The sequence below is a fragment of the Aegilops tauschii genome, chromosome 6 (assembly GCF_002575655.3).
Source record: "Aegilops tauschii subsp. strangulata cultivar AL8/78 chromosome 6, Aet v6.0, whole genome shotgun sequence".
NCBI lineage: Eukaryota > Viridiplantae > Streptophyta > Magnoliopsida > Poales > Poaceae > Aegilops > Aegilops tauschii.
The window spans coordinates 26,805,050-26,818,435 of NC_053040.3; positions in this window are offsets into that span (position 1 = coordinate 26,805,050).

A 13,386-nucleotide genomic window follows, 5' to 3' on the forward strand; every position below is an offset into this window, starting at 1 on the left:
TTACGCTACTTTGCTGCATCACCCTTTCCTCTTCAAGGGAAAACCAACGCAGTGCTCAAGAGGTAGCAAGAAGGATTTCTGGCGCCGTTGCCGGGGAGGTCTACGCAAAAGTCAACATACCAAGTACCCATCACAATCCCTTATCTCCCGCATTACATTATTTGCCATTTGCCTCTCGTTTTCCTCTCCCCCACTTCACCCTTTCTGTTTTATTCGCCCTCTCTTTTCCGTTTGCTTGTTGTTATGGCTAGTCCCTTATCTACTCCTTTGTCCCCTGAGTTTGAAGTCTTTCACTTCAAACAAAGACAAGGAGAAAACTTAAAAGATGCCTGGGTGAGAATAATGGAGTCTTACCGTAATTGTACCTTTGAAGTGAACCTGAGAATTTTGCTTCGCAATTTTTATGTTGGATTAAATATGTCTCATAGACAACTCTTGGATTGCGTTGCCAAAGGCAATTTTATTGAAATTGATCCCCATATTGCACATGAAGTTATAGAAGGTATAGTGGGAACACTACCTCAACAAAAGGGGCCTCATCATACCCAGGAAGAGACTCAAGTTTTTGAAAAAATTTGCGAAGTAACTAAGATTTTACAGAAGTCTCTTGAACCTCTTAAGAACATTAGCGGAAATATTCACCGCATGAATATGTTGATTACCCTTTGCAATAAGCGGTTGGATTCTTTAGATCTAAAAATTTCAGAATATGAAGGGAAACGTAAAGAACCTCCCTGATTCGAGCTTGATTCCGCTAAAAAGTTGAAAACCAAAGATGGCAATACCTAGATCTATCCTTGCTATTATGCCTAGCTAGGGGCGTTAAACGATAGCGCTTGTTGGGAGGCAACCCAATTTAATTATTAGTTTTTTGCTTTTTTCTTCTGTTTAGGAATAAATATTTGATCTAGCCACTGGTTAGATGTGTTTTTATGTTTTAATTAGTGTTTGTGCCAAGTTAAACCTATAGGATCTTCTTGGATGATAGTTATTTGATCTTGCTGTAATTTCCAGAAACTTTCTGTTCACGAAAACAATTGTTAAAAATCACCAGAACGTGATAAAATACTGATTCCAATTGCTGCTGATAAATAAACAAATTGCCTAGGTCGTTCTATTTTGGCTGATTTTTTGGAGTTCCATAAGTTTGCGTTAGTTACAGATTACTACAGACTGTTCTGTTTTTGACAGATTCTGTTTTTCGTGTGTTGTTTGCTTATTTTGATGAATCTATGGCTAGTAAAATAGTTTATAAACCATAGAGAAGTTGGAATACAGTAGGTTTAACACCAATATAAATAAATAATAAGTTCATTACAGTACTTTGAAGTGGTCTTTTGTTTTCTTTCGCCAACGGAGCTCACGAGATTTTCTGTTAAGTTTTGTGTTGTGAAGTTTTCAAGTTTTGGGTGAAAGATTTTGATGGATTATGGAACAAGGAGTGGCAAGAGCCTAAGCTTGGGGATGCCCATGGCACCCCCAAGATAATCTAAGGACACCAAAAAGCCAAAGCTTGGGGATGCCCCGGAAGGCATCCCCTCTTTCGTCTACTTTCATTGGTAACTTTACTTGGAGCTATATTTTTATTCACCACATGATATGTGTTTTGCTTGGAGCGTCTTGTATGATTTGAGTCTTTGCTTTTTAGTTTACCACAATCATCCTTGCTGTACACACCTTTTGAGAGAGACACACATGATTCGGAAATTATTAGAATACTCTATGTGCTTCACTTATATCTTTTGAGTTATATAGTTTTGCTCTAGTACTTCACTTATATCTTTTAGAGCACGGTGGTGGATTTGCTTTATAAAAACTATTGATCTCTCATGCTTCACTTAGATTATTTTGAGAGTCTTAAATAGCATGGTAATTTGCTTTAAAAAATCCTAATATGCTAGGTATTCAAGATTAGTAAAAACTTTCTTATGAGTGTGTTGAATACTAAGAGAAGTTTGATGCTTGATGATTGTTTTGAGATATGGAGGTAATAATATCAAAGTTGTGCTAGTTGAGTAGTTGTGAATTTGAGAAATGCTTGTGTTGAAGTTTGCAACTCCCGTAGCATGCACGTATGGTAAACGTTATGTAACAAATTTGAAACATGAGGTGTTCTTTAATTGTCCTCCTTATGAGTGGCGGTCGGGGACGATCGATGGTCTTTTCCTATCAATCTATCCCCCTAGGAGCATGCGCGTAGTGCTTTATTTTTTATGACTTGTAGATTTTTGCAATAAGTATGTGAGTTCTTTATGACTAATGTTGAGTCCATGGATTATACGCACTCTCACCCTTCCATCATTGCTAGCCTCTTCGGTACCGTGCATTGCCCTTTCTCACATTGAGAGTTGGTGCAAACTTCGTCGGTGCATCCAAACCCCATGATATGATACGCTCTTTCACACATAAACCTCCTTATATCTTCCTCAAAACAGCCACCATACCTACCTATTATGGCATTTCCATAGCCATTCCGAGATATATTGCCATGCAACTTTTCACCATTCCGTTTATCATGACACATTCATCATTGTCATATTGCTTAGCATGATCATGTAGTTGACATAGTATATGTGGCAAAGCCACCATTCATAATTCTTTCATACATGTCACTCTTGATTCATTGCATATCCCGGTATACCGCCGGAGGCATTCATATAGAGTCATACTTTGTTCTAGTATCGAGTTGTAATCATTGAGTTGTAAATAAATAGAAGTGTGATGATCATCATTTTCTAGAGCATTGTCCCAAGTGAGGAATAAAAAAAAGAGAAAGGCCAAAAAAAAGAGAAGGCCCAAAAAAATGAGAGAAAAAGAGAGAAGGGACAATGCTACTATCCTTTGCCACACTTGTGCTTCAAAGTAGCACCATAATCTTCATGATAGAGAGTCTTTTGTTTTGTCACTTTCATATACTAGTGGGAATTTTTCATTATAGAACTTGGCTTGTATATTCCAACAATGGGCTTCCTCAAGTGCCCTAGGTCTTTGTGAGCAAGCAAGTTGGATGCACACCCACTTAGTTTCTTTTGTTGAGCTTTCATACATTTATAGCTCTAGTGCATCCGTTGCATGGCAATCCCTGATCCTTGCCTTAACATCAATCGATGGGCATCTCCATAGCTCATTGATTAGCCTCGTTGATGTGAGACTTTCTCCTTTTTTGTCTTCTCCACATAACTCCCATCATCATATTCTATTCCATCCATAGTGCTATGTCCATGGCTCGCGCTCATATATTGCGTGAAGGTTTATAAAGATTGAGATTACTAAAGTATGAAACAATTGCTTGGCTTGTCACCGGTGTTGTGCATGATGAGAGCATTCTTGTGTGACGAAAATGGAGCATGACTAAACTATATGATTTTGTAGGGATGAACTTTCTTTGGCCATGTTATTTTGAGAAGACATAATTGCCTAGTTAGTATGCTTGAAGTATTATTATTTTTATGTCAATATGAACTCTTATCTTGAATCTTTCGGATCTGAATATTCATACCACAATTAAGAAGAATTACATTGAAATTATGCCAAGTAGCACTCCGCATCAAAAATTCTGTTTTTATCATTTACCTACTAGAGGACGAGCAGGAATTAAGCTTGGGGATGCTTGATACGTCTCCAACGTATCTATAATTTTTGATTGCTCCATGCTATATTATCTATTGTTTTGGACAATATTGGGCTTTATTATCCACTTTTATATTATTTTTGGGACTAACTATTAACCGGAGGCCCAGCCCAGAATTGCTGTTTTTTGCCTATTTCAGAGTTTCGTAGAAAAAGAATATCAAACGGAGTCCAAACGGAATGAAACCTTCGGGAGCGTGATTTTTGGAACGAACGTGATCCAGGAGACTTGGACCCTACGTAAGAGAAGCTTCCAGGAGGCCACGAGGTAGGGGGGCGCGCCCACCCCCCAGGGCGCGCCCTCCACCCTCGTGGGCCCCATGTTGCTCCACCGACGTACTTCTTCCTCCTATATATACCTATGTACCCCCAAACGATCAGATACGGAGCCAAAAACCTAATTCCACCGCTGCAACCTTCTGTACCCATGAGATCCCATCTTGGGGCCTGTTTCGGAGCTCCGTCGGAGGGGGCATCCAGCACGGAGGGCTTCTACATCAACACCATAGCCTCTCCGATGAAGTGTGAGTAGTTTACCTTAGACCTTCGGGTCCATAGTTAGTAGCTAGATGGCTTCTTCTCTCTTTTTGGATCTCAATACAATGTTCTCCCCCTCTCTCGTGGAGATCTATTCGATGTAATCTTCTTTTTTCGGTGTGTTTGTTGAGACCGATGAATTGTGGGTTTATGATCAAGATTATCTATGAACAATATTTGAATCTTCTCTGAATTCTTTTATGTATGATTGGTTATCTTTGCAAGTCTCTTTGAATTATCAGTTTGGTTTGGCCTACTAGATTGATCTTTCTTGCAATGGGAGAAGTGCTTAGCTTTGGGTTCAATCTTGCGGTGTCCTTTCCCAGTGACAGTAGGGGCAGCAAGGCACGTATTGTATTGTTGCCATCAAGGATAACAAGATGGGGTATTTATCATAGTGCATGAATTTATTCCTCTACATCATGTCATCTTGCTTAAGGCGTTACTCTGTTTTCATGAACTTAATACTCTAGATGCATGCTGGATAGCGGTCGATGAGTGGAGTAATAGTACTAGATGCAGGCAAGAGTCGGTCTACTTGTTTCGGACGTGATGCCTATATACATGATCGTACCTAGATATTCTCATAACTATGCTCAATTCAGACAATTGCTCAACAGTAATTCGTTCACCCACCGTAAAATACTTATGCTCTTGAGAGAAGCCACTAGTGAAATCTATGGCCCCCAGGTCTATCTTCATCATATTAATCTTCCAACACTTTGTTATTGCCTTTGTTTTTACTTTGCTTTTATTTCACTTTGCATCTTTATCATAAAAATACCAAAAATATTATCCTATCATATCTATAAGATCTCATTCTCGTAAGTGACCGTGAAGGGATTGACAACCCCTTATCGCGTTGGTTGCGAGGATTTATTTGTATTGTGCAGGTGCGAGGGACTCACGCGTGGCCTCCTACTGGATTGATACCTTGGTTCTCAAAAATTGAGGGAAATACTTATGCTACTTTGCTGCATCACCCTTTCCTCTTCAAGGGAAAACCAACGCAGTGCTCAAGAGGTAGCAACATCTTCTTACTCTTGTCCGATGTCTTGTGGGCCACAAATGCGGGCCAGTGATCTCTGATCTTCTCAAATCGGCCGGTGAATTCTGGAGTCTTGTCTTTGTCGACAAACTTTGTTTTTAGCTCAGTCTTCCACCTCCTGAATAGATCCGCCATCTTCTTAAGAGCATGAGCCTTGACCAATGGCTCTATAACTGGCTTCTCCGGATCCTCCTCTGGCGGTAGGGTGAAATTTGCCTTTAGCTCGGTCCAAAGATCATCTTTCTGCCTATCGTTGACATAAGACACCTGAGGGTCTTCCTTCTTAGGCTTATACCATTGGTGGATGCTGATTGAGATGATGTCCCTAACAAGAACCCCGCACTGAGCAGAAAATGCTTCCTTGATCCGGATGGGTGCAGTCGGTTGGCCATCGCGCGCGATTTCTGTGATCGTGAACCTTTCATCCTGGCGCAACCTTTTCTTCGGGCCTCATCTCATTACTAAAGTTTGGCTCGATCTGGAGGGCTATAAAAGAAGAAAGAAGAGTTAATATATCTACATACCAAAACAATTAATCATCAATTAGCTACTCAGCACAGGCTTAATTAATATATATACCTCACCGGACTTTGCAACAGCTCCCTTCTCCGTTCAGTCACCGGAGCCGTCGTCACGGTTTCCTTCTTCCACCGGCACTCGGTCACCGGAGCCATCATAATCATGTCCCTCCTCCTCCATTGTTCGATCACCGTAGCCTGCTTCTTCACCCTGTCCTTCCAGACCATCGCTGTCGTTAAGATACGACAAGACATCCGCTCCGCCTGCGATTATGTCCCCCAACACCTGTTCTGCTTCCTCGTCTCGTCCGTCCTCCATTGTTTCTGCAAATATTACAACATGGCAATTATTATACAAACATGACAGCAGGTGGATATATTAGTGGAAAACATAGACCTAGCTAGCTAATCACAACAAGGAATCATATTAGTGGCCTCGACACTTCTCTAGGGTTTGGGGTGGCCTCGGCAACGCTTATAGGGTTCGGGGTGGCCTCGGCAACAACGCTCTTTTAACTTGGTAAATTTGGGTGGCCTCGGCGGCGCTTCTAGCGTCACATTTGTCTAGTGTCAAGGGATTCAACAAAACCATGTCTTCATCATTAGGCGAAAGTAACAGGCGCATGATGGTACGAAGCTCTTCAAAGTTGTTCTGGAACGGAGTCCCAGATAGGATAATTCGCTTTTTGGTACAAAGTTCAGCAAGAGCCTTCTAAATATCGCTATTTGGAAGGCCTTTGCTAAAATTCGTACCAAAAGGCGGATTATCCTATCCGGGACTCCGTTCCAGAACAACTTTGCAGAACTTCGTACCAACATGCCCCGGTTACTTCCGGCTAATGACGAAGGCATGGATTTCTTCAATACTTTGACACTAGCAACCTCTCGACCCCTCGGCGATCCTCGACCCTCGGCCCCTCAACGACCCTCGACCCTCGAACCCTCGGCCCCTCAACGACCCTCGTACCCTCGGCGACCCTCGACCCTCTACCCTAGCTAGTTCCCGACGCTCGCCCCCTCGAACCCTCGTCGACCCCCTCCTCCCTCATGTCGAAGTTATCGGGGAGGGGGTATATCGACCCCCCCTCATGTCGAAGTTATCGGGGAGGGGGTATATCGACCCCCCCCTCATGTCAAAGTTATCGGGGAGGGGGTATATCGACAACGACATACCCGATAAAAAAATAAGAAGATGAAGAATATAAAAAAAGAGGAGAAGATCGAAGAAAAAACAAGAAGAAAAAAAAGGAGAAGAAGAAAGGAATAGAGGAAAAAAGAAGAAAAAATAGAATAGAAATTCTATTTTTTCTTCTTCTCCTCTATTCCTTTCTTCTTCTCCTCTCTTTTTTTCTTTTTTCCTCTTCTTATTTATTTCTCCTCTTCTTCCTCTCCTCTTCTTCTCCTTTTTCTTTTCCTTCTTCCTAAACTTAACGTAAACTAAAATAATCCTAAAACTAAACGAAACTTCTCCTCCTCCCTTTTTTTCTTCTTCTTCTTTTGTTTTCATCCTAAAACTTTATGAAAAAAATCATAAAAATTCAAAGAACAAAATAAAAATTCTATGAACAAAATTACAACAGAAAAAATCATAAAAATTCTATGAAAAAATGACATATTCTTTGCATATGAACATACAAACATTTGCATATTCTACAATAATATCACCAAAAAAATCTATGGACAGAAAAAATTCTAATTTTTGCACATCCTTTGCATATTAACATACATACATCATCATCATCATCTACTACTACAATATGAACAGAAAAAAGATATATATATATATATATATATGTGTGTGTGTGTGTGTGTGTGTGTGAACAGGGCCGTCGGCGGCGGCGTCGGGGCGGGCGGCGGCGTTGGGGCGCGGGGGGGGGGGGGGGAGAGGAGGGGGAACGACGCGGTGAGGCTCACAGTGCAGGGGAGCAGCGGCGAGGTCGGGGCAGGGCTCGGCGCGCGCGACGGCGAGGTCGGGGCAGGGCGCGGCGAGGTCGGGGCAGGGCTCGGCAACGGCGAGGCCGGGGCAGGGCGCGTCGAGGTTGGGGCAGGGTGCGGCGAGGCCGGGGCAGGGGCGACGGTGGCGACGGAGACGGCGGACGCGGGCAGGGCAGCCTAGCGGCGTCGATGACCTCGGCGTCATCGGGCGGCAACTGGCGATGAAATCTGAAATGCTAAGTGCTGGCTTATATAGAACAGGCTTTAGTCCTGGTTCGTGGCACCAACTGGGACCAATGCCACCCTTTAGTCCCGGTTGGTGCCACCAACCGGGACCAAAGGTCTCTTTTCAGCAGCCCAAAGGGCGGGAAGCAAAGGCCTTTGGTCCCGATTGGTGGCACCAACCGGGACTGAAAGGGGGGGGGCATTGGTCCCGGTTGGTGCCACGAACCGGGACCAATGCATGCCTTTAGTCCCGGTTGGTGCCACGAACCGGGACCAATGCATGCCTTTAGTCCCGGTTGGTGCCACGAACCGGGACCAAAGGCCTTGTGCTGCCCGCGTCAAAAGTTTAGTCCCACCTCGCTAGCTGAGGGAGCTCGAGAGTGGTTTATAAGCGCCCACCTTCTCGAGCTCCTCTCAATTGCAGGCTTTCCGGCCTAACCTGTCACTGTGTGCCTGTGGGCCTACTGGGCCTGTTACGGGCCTGAATCCTGGCCCATGATTGGGTTTCTAGTCGTATTCAGGCTGTGGTGGCCCAGTAGGTGGCACTTTTTTTGTTTTCTTTGTTGTTTTATTTATTTTATTTTGTTTCTACTTACAACAAAATGCTTCATGTTGGTATTTTATTTTATTTTGTTTCTACTTATTTATTAAAGTTTATTTTGTTTCTACTTATTTATTTTATTTTGTTTCTACTTATTTATTTTATTTTGTCTACTTATTTATTTTATTTTGTTTCTACTTATTTATTTTATTTTCTTTTTGCTTATAATGTTTTGAACAGAAAATACTTTGATAATTTTAGTTGCATAAATTTTATATAATTTTAGTTTAAAAAATACTAGAGGTTTATAAAAGCTTTTTAGTTGATTCCTTTTGCTATTATAGTTTTATAAAAGTTTTTTAGTTGGTTTTCTTTTTGCTATTGAAGAATATTATAGTTTTGTTTTAGTTGATCATAACAGAATATTTTAATTGATTATTTTTAGTTCATTCTTTTAGCTATTAGTTCATTTTTTTGCTATTAGTTCATTTCTTTTTTATATTAGTCCATTCTTTGAGTTAAATGACCCTGAAATTGAAAAGCACTACAAATGAACTCTGAAAAGGTTGAAAGTTGGCATGGTATCATCATTTCACCCACATAGCATGTGCTAGAAAGTTGAGAGGGTTACGGGAAAAACTGGATGCACTTCGTGTACAAAATGGACAATCTCTTTCGAAGTATCAGGGTTTCGGACGAAAACTCATTTGTTACAAAGGGATTTCATTTTTTTGAACTTACTTGAACTCCAGACTTTTTGTGGGTTCAAAATGCACCATTCAAATCCACATCATCAATTTTCAACCCTTTCTGACTTCATTTGTTATTTTTCACGCATTTACTGAGTTTTTGAGCTAAATGACCCTGAAATTGAAAAGCACTACAAATGAACTCTAAAAAGGTTGAAAGTTGGCATGGTATCATCATTTCACCCAAATAGCATGTGCTAAAAGGTTGAGAGGGTTACAGCAAAAACTGGATGCACTTCGTGTACAAAACGGACAATCTCTTTCGAAGTATCAGGGTTTCATACGGAAACTCGTCTGTTACATGGTTATTCTAGATCAAAGGCAACATCATAATAGTCGTGGAGAGAAAGTCTTCACTTTTTCTTCGCTTCTGTCCTTTTCTTATTGCGCCGTAACCATGGATAATCTTCATCGTTTAACAGGGTGCTTGGGTCAGCCTTGACTTTGAAGGGAGGAATTTCATGAAACTTTTCATAATCTTCGGACATGTCTGTCTTGCCCTCCACTCCCGCGATGTCTCTTTTTCCTGAAAGAACTATGTGGCGCTTTGGCTCATCGTATGATGTGTTCGCTTCCTTATCTTTTCTTTTTCTCGGTTTGGTAGACATGTCCTTCACATAGAAAACCTGCGCCACATCATTGGCTAGGACGAACGGTTCGTCTATGTACCCAAGATTGTTTAGATCCATTGTTGTCATTCTGTATTGTGGGTCTCCCTGTACCCCACCTCCTGACAGATTGACCCATTTGCACTTAAACAAAGGGACCTTAAAATCATGTTCGTAGTCAAGTTGCCATATGTCCACTATGTAACCATAATATGTGTCCTTTCCCCTCTTGGTTACTGCATCAAAGCGGACACCGCTGTTTTGGTTGGTGCTCTTTTCATCTTGGGCCATCGTGTAAAATGTATTCCCATTTATCTCGTATCCTTTGTAAATCAATACAGTCGAAGATGGTCCCCTGGACAACGAGTATAGCTCATCACAAATAGTGTTGTCACCTCTGAGACGTGTTTCCAACCAACTGCTGAAAGTCCTTATGTGTTCACATGTAATCCAGTCGTCACACTGCTTCGGGTGTTTGGAGCGCAGACTGTTCTTGTGTTCATCGACATGCGGGGTCACCAAGGTAGAGTTCTGTAGAACTGTGTAGTGTGCTTGAGACCAAGAATGCCCGTCCCTGCATTTTTATTGAGTCCCCTCCAAGCGTGCCTTTTCCAGTCAGTCTCCCCTCATACCGCGATTTAGGGAGACCAATCTTATTAAGGCCAGGAATGAAGTCAACACAAAATCCAATGACATCCTCCGTTTGATGGCCCACGGAGATGCTTCCTTCTGGCCTAGCGCGGTTACGGACATATTTCTTTAGGACTCCCATGAACCTCTCAAAGGAGAACATATTGTGTGGAAATACGGGGCCCGGAATGACAATCTCGTTGACTAGATGAACTAGGACGTGTGTCATGATATTGAAGAAGGATGGTGGGAACACCAGCTCAGAAATGACAAGAAATTGCGCCACATTACTCCCTAGCCTTGGTATGATTTCTGGATCGATCACCTTCCGAGAGATTGCATTGAAGAATGCACATAGCTTCACAATGGCTAATCGGACGTTTTCCGATAGAAGCCCCCTCAATGCAACCGGAAGCAGTTGCGTCATAATCACGTGGCAGTCATGAGACTTTAGGTTCTGGAACTTTTTCTCTGGCATATTTATTATTCCCTTTATATTCGACGAGAAGCCAGACGGGACCTTCATACTGAGCATGCATTCAAAGAAGATTTCCTTCTCTTCTTTGGTAAGAGCGTAGTAGCTGGCAGGACCTTCATACTGCTTTGGAGGCATGCCGTCTTTTTCGTGCAAACATTGCAGGTCCTCCCGTGCCTCCGGTGTATCTTTTGTCTTCCCATACACGCCAAAGAAGCCTAGCAGGTTCACGCAAAGGTTCTTCGTCACGTGCATCACGTCGATTGAAGAGCGGACCTCTACGTCTTTCCAGTAGGGTAGGTCCCAAAATATAGATTTCTTCTTCCACATGGGTGCGCGTCCCTCAGCGTCATTCGGAACAGATAGTCCGCCGGAACCCTTTCCAAAGATTACGTGTAAATCATTGACCATAGCAAGTACATGATCACCGGTACGCATGGCGGGCTTCTTCCGGTGATCTGCCTCGCCTTTGAAATGCTTGCCTTTCTTTCGACATTGATGGTTGGTCGGAAGAAATCGACGATGGCCCAGGTACACATTCTTCCTGCATTTGTCAAGGTATATACTTTCGGTGTCAGCTAAACAGTGCGTGCATGCGTGGTATCCCTTGTTTGTCTGTCCTGAAAGGTTACTGAGAGCGGGCCAATCGTTGATGGTTACAAACAGCAACGCGTGCAGGTTAAATTCCTCCTGTTTGAGCTCATCCCACACACGTAATCCTGGCCCATGGATGGGTTTCTAGTCGTATTCAGGCCGTGGTGGCACAGTTGGTGGCATAATTTTTATTTTTTGCCTGTTTTTTTTTTCTTTTTTGCTTTATTTATTTTGTTTTGTTTCTACTTTCAACAAAAAAATTATTTATTTTATTTTATTTTGTTTCTAATTACTTATTTATTTTAATTTATGATAATTATTTTTGCTATTAAAGTTTCTAACAAAAAAAGTTCTTTATGAAAATTCTTTTTGCTTTCAATGATTTTGAACAGAAAATACTTCGATAATTTTAGTTGCATCAATTTTATATAATTTTAGTTTCAATAATACTAGAGGTTGCTTATAATGTTTTGAACAGAAAATACTTTGATAATTTTAGTTTCATAAATTTTATTTATGTTATTAAAGTTTATTTTATTTTGTTTCTACTTATATATTTTATTAAAGTTTATATTATTTTGTTTCTAATTACTTTATTTTATTTGTTATTTTTCATGCACCATTTTTCATGCATTTACTGGTTATTTTGAGGTATAAGACCCTAAAATTGAAAAGCATTTCAAATGAACTCTGAAAAGGTTGAAAGTTGGCATGGTATCATCATTTCATCCACATAGCATGTGCAAGAAAGATGAGAGGGTTACGGCAAAAACTGGATGCACTTCGTGTACAAAACAGACAATGGTATCATATTCGTCTGTTACAAAGTTGGCATGGTATCATCATAATAGTTGCGGAGAAAGTCTTCACTTTTTCTTCGCTTGTGTCATTTGCCTATTGCGCCGTAACCATGGATAATTTCATCGTTTATCATGATGCTTGGGTCAGCCTTGACTTTGAAGGGAGGAATTTCATGAAACTTTTCATAATCTTCAGACATGTCTGTCTTGCCCTCCACTCCCACAATGTCCCTTTTTCCTAAAAGAACTATGTGGCGCTTTGGCTCATCATATGATGTATTCGCTTCCCTATCTTTTCTTTTTCTCGGTCTGGTAGACATGTCCTTCACATAGATAACCTGTGCCACATCATTGGCTAGGACGAACGGTTCGTCAGTGTACCCAAGATTGTTCACATCCACTGTTGTCATTCCGTACTATGGGTCTACCTGTACCCCGCCTCCTGACTGATTGACCCATTTGCACTTAAACAAAGGGACCTTAAAATCATGTCCGTAGTCAAGTTCCCATATGTCCATTATGTAACCATAATATGTGTCCTTTCCCCTCTCGGTTGCTGCATCAAAGCGGACACCGCTGTTTTGGTTGGTGCTCTTTTGATCTTGGGCGATCGTGTAAAATGTGTTCCCATTTATCTCGTATCCTTTGTAAGTCAATACAGTCGAAGATGGTCCCCTGGACAACGAGTACAACTCATCACAAACAGTGGTGTCACCTCTGAGACGTGTTTCCAACCAACTGCTGAAAGTCCTGATGTGTTCACATGTAATCCAGTCGTCACACTGCTCTGGGTGTTTGGAGTGCAGACTGTTCTTGTGTTCATCGACATATGGGGTCACCAAGGTAGAGTTCTGTAGAACTGTGTAGTGTGCTTGAGACCAAGAATGCCCATCCCTGCATATTATTGAGTCCGCTCCTAGCGTGCCTTTTCCAGTCAGTCTCCCCTCATACCGCGATTTAGGGAGACCTATCTTCTTAAGGCCAGGAATGAAGTCAACACAAAACCCAATGACATCCTCTGTTTGATGGCCCATGGAGATGCTTCCTTCTGGCCTAGCGCGGTTACGGACATATTTCTTTAGGACTCCCATGAACC